The sequence below is a fragment of the Bactrocera neohumeralis genome, unplaced genomic scaffold (assembly GCF_024586455.1).
Source record: "Bactrocera neohumeralis isolate Rockhampton unplaced genomic scaffold, APGP_CSIRO_Bneo_wtdbg2-racon-allhic-juicebox.fasta_v2 cluster09, whole genome shotgun sequence".
NCBI classification, from domain to species: domain Eukaryota; kingdom Metazoa; phylum Arthropoda; class Insecta; order Diptera; family Tephritidae; genus Bactrocera; species Bactrocera neohumeralis.
The window spans coordinates 3,351,046-3,361,310 of record NW_026089622.1 but is presented as its reverse complement, the minus strand read 5'-3'; the positions used below and the strand labels follow the sequence as shown (position 1 = coordinate 3,361,310).

Below are 10,265 nucleotides of genomic sequence, written 5' to 3'. Positions count from 1 at the left end.
TATATAATATATATCATAAATGCACTTTATTTCAATACATGTGAAATGTGAATGTGTAAATACAATCAAATAAAAACTTTGTATTAAAAAGGAACACGTATATATTATATATATAGTATATACTATATATGTATATATATCATAAATGCACTTTATTCCAATACATGTGTCTACCATGTTCGGCGCATAAGAATATATATTCTAGCATGTAGTAACTTAGTTAACCTTAGTTTTAGTTTTCATCTAGTTAAAGTATATCATATGCCAGTAAATTCTATAAAGAGATTAATCGTTTATATCAGTTGGTTCAGTTTTATTTATAGATTTAATAAAATACACTTATTTGCTATATTAAAACATATTTATTCTCTCCTGTTGAAAATCTCTCAACCTTTTTTGAGAAGTGTAATAAATTAACTGGGATGCCCGATTTGCTATATGCGACTTAAAAAAATGCCGATTACCGGCACGACCGTTCTCGATTATGGTTATCGTACAAGTGAATTCTTTACTACACGGATTTCATGGCTTAGCTTAAAAATTAACCTAACGCCTTAATCTAGTGGTAAGTATGTACATATATAAAAGAGGGGTAAGTATACGTAGATATAATTCAGCAATCTCATAATCCACGGTAATAGAGTATTCTAAAATATTGGTAATAGATGTTTTTTTTTTTGTTAATATAAAAATGGTACGTATTTACATGATATAAAAAAAAACATTTTATAATATATTCTGTGATGCGTTTGATGGAAAATAGAGCCATGTTTAAACGTTCACGCAAGTGAGGAAAGTTCTCTATGCGTCAAAGAAAAAAACAAAATAGCCTCGATTGAGAGACCATCCTTTTAACGACGACCACTGCAAACGAAAAAAAAGCTAAGTTCTCCAACATATCGCTGATTTCCGCCCACGCCCCGACGGAAGAGAAGGACGATGTGACCAAAGATGTTGTTGTTATAACGGGTACCTAGTCCCCATTTTGGTGGTAAGGATAGAATGGGTCGGACCAAAGGGAGAGAGTGATGGTTTAACTCCCATTTCGCCATTCACTGAGAGGGAGTCAGTGAAGGTGTTGATGGCTTCACTGTGAATGACGATCAGTCTTTGTCAGAAGTTAGTTCGTCCGAAGTTTGGCCGACGTATTGTCTAATGTCCGTTCCATTCCAAGCAGGTGCCTACAAATGATTTCTACGAAAGCAACCTAGCAGGAACTGCTTGGAGAGGAGTTCATTATGCTCCTTAACTGGGAGCATATGGGACTCACTACGTAAGTGTTCGATTGGGGACGTCAAGAGGCATCCATGCCCTCGTGGTCCGGAGTGCAGTGTTTTGACAGGTCTGAAGCTTCCCTATCTGCGTTTTACTGCATCCAGGCGACCATATAGGTGCGGAGTAGAACCCGCCGGCCGATTGCCTTGTAAGTTGCCTACAACGTTTCTTTGTCCTTTCCCAATGTGCTGCCAGCTCGCGACTTGAGAAGTTTGTTGCGGCTCTGTACCTCGACAATAATCGCGGTCGTATGAGTAATGAAGGAGCACAGACTGTCAAATGTTACTTCTTAAATTTTGGGATTATTGGCAGTCGAAATCTTGACGCCATCGACTGCAGTATCAAGGTCAAGTCTATACACCTTCGTCCAGTTAGTAAATATGGTCGATTTATTGGGGGAGAGTGTTAGGTTAAACAGCGAGAAAGTTTGGAGAGATAGCCATTTACCTTTGGACATATACCATAGATTCCATTGCCCGACGTCCATATCGCGCAATCAGCAGCGTACGACGTTAAGGAAAGTCGTTCTGGTGGCTGTGGGAGATTCAAGATGTAGAAGTTAAACAGTAGCGGGAAGAGGACACCACCCTCGGAACCCTTTAATTCTTCTCAATTTTGAATTTTTTGCCTCTAAATTGTACGGATGATTGACGACCGTTCAGGTAGTTCATGGTCCACCTCCTCAGTAATGGAGGGAGCGTTGTTTTTTCGATGTTCTTAAATAGCGCTGTGTGATTGGCTGTGTCAAAAGCTTTTGACAAGTCCAACGCTACGAGGATCGCCCTCTCGCCCGGTTAAGGCCATTAACTAACTAAGCGTTTATGACGCTAAGTGCTGTGATGGTGATGTGCACCTTTTCGGAAGCCATGCTGGTGGTTTGCTAGGCTCAGGTGGTGTGTGAAGTTCGGGAGTAGCAAGGTCTTCAGTGACTTCACCACTGGAGAGAGGAGAGTTATCGGACGATAGGAATCCCCTTTGTTGGCGTTTCCTAGGTTTCAGTAGTATTGCCATTCTTCCGATTGTCCACACATTTCGTATTTGAAGAGTGGTCAGCAACAGGTTGAAGACCTTGGTGAGGTAGCTTACTCCCGTCGAGCCTAGGTGCTTTCACATCAGCATGTTAGTTCCATAAGGGCCAATGGATTTTGATGATTTCGCTTTGTTAATGACACTCTGCAACTCCTCATCGGTGAAAGTAAATGGTGTAGTGTGAATTGCCGGCTAAAATAGCGCGCGTACTTCTTCGGGTCCGAAGAGGCATGGCCAGTGAATTGAATTTCAACTGGGCCATGATGTCTTTTCGGATTAGACAAAGCCTTGACAGTAGTCCAAAGGTTACTGGCGTAGGTGCAGAGGTTTCAGAACTTCAAGTGTTCTATCCATTTCGACCGCTTGTGTTGATTTACCATTTGCAGAATCTCCAAATTGAGATCCCTTATTTGGGGATGAGAAGAACCGGCATGGCGTAAGGTGTTGCGCTTATTAACTAAAAGCTGCTACGGCTGGGAAATTCGGGCGGACTTCCGCGATTCCATTTAAATGGTGATGTCGGGCAAGCTTTTGCCAGTATCCATAATTCTGGTGGGGGCTTCGTCATTTAATGTGCAGAATGTGGAATCGTTTATTTGTTCCGCCAGCTCCATCTTCCTACGATCGTTTGACAGGCAGGAATGCCAAAGATCATGATCACGGGTGTCCGTGCGTGATCCTGGAGTGTGGGAGTGGCGTGTAGGTGGTGATTGTTGCAGTTGCTAAACCCCGCCCAAGCGGGTTGTGGCATTGTGGTGTTATTTGGCTACGCCATTGTTGATGATTGCCGGATCAGACTCCTGCAGCACGTGGCAACATACGACACACTCCACTTAGATGTGGTGCGCGGGCCGAAACACGTCGGGAAGTGACACCAGCCGGTGCAAGAATTGCACTTGACTGATGTAACATTCCGGCGTATGGCGGCCTAACCCACGAAACAGACTATGCGAGGAACCAGGAGTTGCTGAGTGGTGCTCGCAAGAGGATTGGAGTGGGATAAAGGGTGGTGGGGGGTGGCGGATGACAGATCAGAATGGGAGTCATGCTGTCTATTTAAGCTCCTATGGACCGTAGAGGTCCACGGTTGGCCAATCGGGTGGAGTGTCGCCGCAGTGCGCGAATTAGGTTGCACAGCCGTAGAGACTAAGGTCGCAGTATTGCGTTGACAGCATGGGGCCACGTAACTTATGATTCACTCCCTATGTGTCTTAAGGCCTGAGCAGGTCTTGATATGGCTCCGTCCATTGTATGTATTATAACTGACCGAGGTGGAGTTTGGATAGAGCCTTTTGGCGCATATGCAGCGGAAAAATATATCCGGACCCGGGTTGGTCTCAATACTAGCAAGAGACAGGAGGATACGGAGCAACCCTACTATAAGGCTTTGCTCCAGTGACGACAATCGTATTCTAAAACTCACCGATCCAGACGGGGTTAGGTCGAAGAAATAACGGCTTTTGGCCAAATGAAATCCGGGTCAATTCCGGTACGCAGAACCGGCTGCCATAGGAACCGTGACCAAAGATGTCTTCTGTGAACACTTGGAGCGCACATATGTATAAGAGCTTGTTCCGCCACGATGCCAAAATCGTGATTGGAGACTTTAACGTCAGGGTGGGCAAAAAAGGTATCTTCAACATCAGCAGTCGGTAAATGAAGCCTCCACGAGGAAACATCCCCAAAGGGGTTAAGGCTGATTGACTTCGCCAAGTCCCGAAATATGGTTATCTGTGGTACTAGATTCCAGGATAAGAAAATTTATTAACTGCTTGGCTGTCTGCGGATCGAAAGCCACCAACGAGAGCGATTATGTTGTGACAGACGAAAGAAACGTCTCCAGTGTTTTAGACCTGCGTATGCTCCGAGGTCCTAGCATTGACTCCAAACGAAATCATTTCTCGTTAAGGTCGCAAAAACAGATGGTACGATGAGGACTATAGTGTGGCAGTGGTTAAAAAGCGACTAGCCTACATTGCAAGGTCGCGGTGGACCACAACATGAGCGATGTTGGATAGATACCGAGAGTTGAAGAGGGAAGCGAGACGTATTTGCAGACAAAACCAGAAAGAGGTCGAAATACATGGGTGCGAAGAGCTCGACAAGCTGGCTGACAGGGGTAATGATCGAAAATTCTACGGAAAGATGCGGCAACTAACCGAAAGTTCAAGGCTGGAGCATACACTTGTAGAATCCCCAGATGTGATCTAGTGACTGATGCCTAGAGCATACAGAAATTATGAAATGAACACTTCTCCAGGCCGCTGAATGGCAGTGAAGCATAGCACCTGGAGATTGTGAACCCGATTCCTCAGTCGATAACGATAGAGCAGACTTTCCATTGCTCGGCCACAAAAAAGTTCGAATATCGTTCAGCCGTTTATGTGGAGACATACAAGATTAGCCCTTCTGCACAAATTGGGTCAAAATGACCCAAATTTAAGAAACAAACGCGTATTACCATGCCTTAATGTGGCTAATTGCTTATAAAACCATTTTGATATCCTCAGTCTGAGTCTTATGATGAGTTGTACGTACACATTTTTTTTCCAGGACGAGCCAGCGTTTTAACATAATTTTTTAAAAACTTTTCGTACGCGTAACAATTTGTGTTTTGACCATTTTAAATGTGACAAACAGAAAAAGCGTATTTTATTTTTGCGGTGCCTAATAACGATTGAACTTTATTTTCTGAATTTTTTTGATGCTATGTACATATGTACATATGTACATATGTATGTAGTTGGTGAATTTTGTTTTGCTCTGGGATAACTGTATTCTATCCAAGCTATTTATTTCATTAAAAGATTTTTTTGCTCATATATGCGAATGTAAAAATCTGCGCAATTAAAATGCAGTAGAAACCAGGTAATAATTTAATTTTATAACATTGCGATTCTTTTATTATATGTAGGTATGTATTCATATTTGTATAGATTCTATCAAAAGATAAAAATTGTCAATGATGATGACGAGTCAAAGCGTCTGATGAAGATCGAGATTATATAATATATATACAGATTCTTTTGATAGCATTGAAAGTCTGAGCAGAGAAACACAAGGAAATAATGAATGTTTTCCTGCAAAAGATGGTACGATTGTTTGGTATAAAGATCCTCAACAAATGCAATGCAGCAGAACGCGACAAGAATGCATTCTTTCAAATAAACCAGGCCCTTCACAACACGCACGCTCCTTGGTTGCTAGCATAAAAAGTGCTTTCGATTTATTCATTTCACTAGATATTATTGTTGATATCATAGTTATATGAAAGTAAGTGGGATATTGATATATATAAGCATACTTTGGGCTGCAGATCATGGCTGGTATTTCCAAGTCTAACGGGGAAAGCTTGAGATGTTTATGGGATGAAACAAATGGAAGACCCATATTCCGCGCTTTTATGCATATTGAACGATTTATGCAAATTTCACGATGCCTCCGTTTTGATAGCCATGAAGATAGGGAAACCAGACGGTTACGTGATAAGCTAGCTCCAATGAGAAATATTTGGGACAAATGGAGCAAAAATCTTAAACTGATGTATAATCCAAATGAAAATGTGACCGTCGATGAGCAGCTGGTACCTTTTCGTGGAAGATGCTGTTTTAGACAGTACATACCTTCCAAACCTGCCAAATATGTCATAAAAATATAGGCTTTTTGCGATTCCAAGTCCAACTACGCATGGAATATGGATGTCTATCTAGGAAGGGCCAGAAATACTCAGCCAGAAAAGAGCCAAGGTAAAAACTATCAACATGAGAAAATTAGCAGTGAAACAAACAATACAAAAATATTTTCTTTAGGTGAAAATGTAGTTATAAATCTCACACGCAATTTGGGGAGAGGTTATACCGTACCGTGTGACAACTTTTTTACAACCTACAATTTGGCTGTCGAATTGCTTCGACGTAAAATAACGGTAGTAGGAACAGTTAGAAAGAACAAGAAGTTTCTTCCCCTCCAAGCTATTGACGTCAAGAAAAAACCAGAGTATTATTCGGAATTCTTTTTCACACAAAATGTGACTGTTGTGACCTACATGCCAAAGAAATACAAATTCGTTGTTGTAATGATCTCATTCGGCAGAGACTAGGGATGATCAGAAAAAGAAACCAGAAATTTCACTATAATGCGACTAAAGCAGGTGTTGATGCGCTGGACCAATTAGTAGCAACGTACACATGTAAACGCCAAACGAAACGATGGCCAGTTGCACTCTTTTCTAATATGGTCGATGTTTCGGGATATAACGCATATATTATATGGACCGAACTTAATCCCGAATGGATCAGAACTAAACACTTTAAGCGGCGATTATTTTTAGTAGACTTGGCCACATCTTTGGTAACCCAGCAAATTGCACGCCGAAAGCGAGTGCCCTATGGTCCTTCTGCAAAAAGAGTTGTCATCAATGCAGTACCATTTTTCTCCTTTAACTTCTTGGGTAAGAGACAAAGGTGTTTTTATTGTCCACATACTAAAAACTCCAACAAGCATTCAGTTCGTTGGGATAAATGCTTGAAATTTATATACAAACAACATAGTGTAAAGGCAGCTATTTTGACGTATTTTTTACTTCGCAATTTTGAATTTGTAAATTTTATTTTGATTAAAAAAAATGAATTATAATTTTACCATACTGACGTGTTTTTGCTATTGGGTCATATTGACCCACACATTGTTTATGAGGGGTACAATCTCAATTTGTGCAGAAGGGTTAAACAATGAAAATTACTAAAGAATATTAAAAAAATACCACAATTCTCCTTCGAAATAATACAATTTCACAATGAGTATTTTAAAAATATTATATTTTTTTTTGATTTAATGTAGTTTGTATTCGATATTTCTTATTAAAAATTTATATTCGATAAAATTGATAGTTAATATTGTTTAAATAGTGGTAAATACAATCAAATATAAATTTGTATTAAAAAGGAACACGTACATATATATAATATATATCATAAATGCACTTTATTTCAATACATGTGAAATGTGAATGTGTAAATACAATCAAATAAAAACTTTTTATTAAAAAGGAACACGTATATATTATATACATATATAGTATATACTATATATGTATATATATCATAAATGCACTTTATTCCAATACATGTGTCTACCATGTTCGGCGCATAAGAATATATATTCTAGCATGTAGTAACTTAGTTAACCTTAGTTTTAGTTTTCATCTAGTTAAAGTATATCATATGCCAGTAAATTCTTTAAAGAGATTAATCGTTTATATCAGTTCATTTTTATTTATAGATTTAATAAAATACACTTATTTGCTCTATTAAAACATATTTATTCTCTCCTGTTGAAAATCTCTCAACCTTTTTTGAGAAGTGTAATAAATTAACTGGGATGCGCGATTTGCTATAAACGTGCGAAATTGCCTATGCGACTTTAAAAAAAATGCCGATTACCGGCACGACAGTTCTCGATTATGGTTATCGTACAAGTGAATTCTTTACTACACGGATTTCATGGCTTAGCTTAAAAATTAACCTACGTAGATATAATTCAGCAATCTCATAATCCACGGTAATACAGTATTCTAAAACATTGGTACTAGATGTTTTTTTTTTTTTTGTTAATATAAAAATGGTACGTATTTACATGATATAAAAAAAAACATTTTATAATATATTCTGTGATGCGTTTGATGGAAAATAGAGCCATGTTTAAACGCTCACGAATGAGATCTTTACATTCATTCTTTTAACGACGACCACTGCAAACGAAAAAAAAAGCTAAGTTCTCCAACATATCGCTGATTTGCGCCCACACCCCGACGGAAGAGAAGGACGATGTGACCAAAGATGTTGTTGTTATAACGGGTACCTAGTCCCCATTTTGGTGGTAAGGATAGAATGGGTCGGACCAAAGGGAGAGAGTGATGGTTTAACTCCCATTTCGCCATTCACTGAGAGGGAGTCAGTGAAGGTGTTGATGGCTTCACTGTGAATGACGATCAGTCTTTGTTAGAAGTTAGTTCGTCCGAAGTTTGGCCGACGTATTGTCTAATGTCATCGACGTAGTTAAGGAATGACTTCTTGATGTTCCTAGGAGGCCGTTCCATTCCAAGCAGGTGCCTACAAATGATTTCTACGAAAGCAACCTAGCAGGAACTGCTTGGAGAGGAGTTCATTATGCTCCTTAACTGGGAGCATATGGGACTCACTACGTAAGTGTTCGATTGGGGACGTCAAGAGGCATCCATGCCCTCGTGGTCCGGAGTGCAGTGTTTTGACAGGTCTGAAGCTTCCCTATCTGCGTTTTACTGCATCCAGGCGACCATATAGGTGCGGAGTAGAACCCGCCGGCCGATTGCCTTGTAAGTTGCCTACAACGTTTCTTTGTCCTTTCCCAATGTGCTGCCAGCTCGCGACTTGAGAAGTTTGTTGCGGCTCTGTACCTCGACAATAATCGCGGTCGTATGAGTAATGAAGGAGCACAGACTGTCAAATGTTACTTCTTAAATTTTGGGATTATTGGCAGTCGAAATCTTGACGCCATCGACTGCAGTATCAAGGTCAAGTCTATACACCTTCGTCCAGTTAGTAAATATGGTCGATTTATTGGGGGAGAGTGTTAGGTTAAACAGCGAGAAAGTTTGGAGAGATAGCCATTTACCTTTGGACATATACCATAGATTCCATTGCCCGACGTCCATATCGCGCAATCAGCAGCGTACGACGTTAAGGAAAGTCGTTCTGGTGGCTGTGGGAGATTCAAGATGTAGAAGTTAAACAGTAGCGGGAAGAGGACACCACCCTCGGAACCCTTTAATTCTTCTCAATTTTGAATTTTCTGCCTCTAAATTGTACGGATGATTGACGACCGCTCAGGTAGTTCATGGTCCACCTCCTCAGTAATGGAGGGAGCGTTGTTTTTTCGATGTTCTTAAATAGCGCTGTGTGATTGGCTGTGTCAAAAGCTTTTGACAAGTCCAACGCTACGAGGATCGCCCTCTCGCCCGGTTAAGGCCATTAACTAACTAAGTGTTTATGACGCTAAGTGCTGTGATGGTGATGTGCACCTTTTCGGAAGCCATGCTGCTGGTTTGCTAGGCTCAGGTGGTGTGTGAAGTTCGGAAGTAGCAAGGCTTTCAGTGACTTCACCACTGGAAAGAGGAGAGTTATCGGACGATAGGAGTCCCCTTTGTTGGCGTTTCCTAGGTTTCAGTAGTATTGCCATTCTTCCGATTGTCCACACATGTCGTATTTGAAGAGTGGTCAGCATCAGGTTGAAGACCTTGGTGAGGTAGCTTACTCCCGTCGAGCCTAGGTGCTTTCACATCAGCATGTTAGTTCCATAAGGGCCAATGGATTTTGATGATTTCGCTTTGTTGATGACACTCTGCAACTCCTCATCGGTGAAAGTAAATGGTGTAGTGTGAATTGCCGGCTAAAATAGCGCGCGTACTTCTTCGGGTCCGAAGAGGCATGGCCAGTGAATTGAATTTCAACTCGGCCATGATGTCTTTTCGGATTAGGCAAAGCCTTGACAGTAGTCCAAAGGTTACTGGCGTAGGTGCAGAGGTTTCAGAACTTCAAGTGTTCTATCCATTTCGACCGCTTGTGTTGATTTACCATTTGCAGAATCTCCAAATTGAGATCCCTTATTTGGGGATGAGAAGAACCGGCATGGCGTAAGGTGTTGCGCTTATTAACTAAAAGCTGCTACGGCTGGGAAATTCGGGCGGACTTCCGCGATTCCATTTAAATGGTGATGTCGGGCAAGCTTTTGCCAGTATCCATAATTCTGGTGGGGGCTTCGTCATTTAATGTGCAGAATGTGGAATCGTTTATTTGTTCCGCCAGCTCCATCTTCCTACGATCGTCGATGACAGGCAGGAATGCCAAAGATCATGATCACGGGTGTCCGTGCGTGATCCTGGAGTGTGGGAGTGGCGTGTAGGTGGTGATTGTTGCAGTTGCTAA

General features: G+C 41.0%; 1 long non-coding RNA gene across 1 annotated transcript; it reads right to left on the bottom strand.

The window, feature by feature from the left end:
• On the bottom strand, positions 1-8,049 carry LOC126764006 (uncharacterized). The gene is made up of 3 exons (XR_007667765.1): positions 7,725-8,049; positions 338-444; positions 1-274 (listed from the first exon to the last, which is right to left on the bottom strand). It is a non-coding gene; the product is annotated as an uncharacterized LOC126764006 (long non-coding RNA).
• Positions 8,050-10,265: the final 2,216 nt, after the last annotated feature.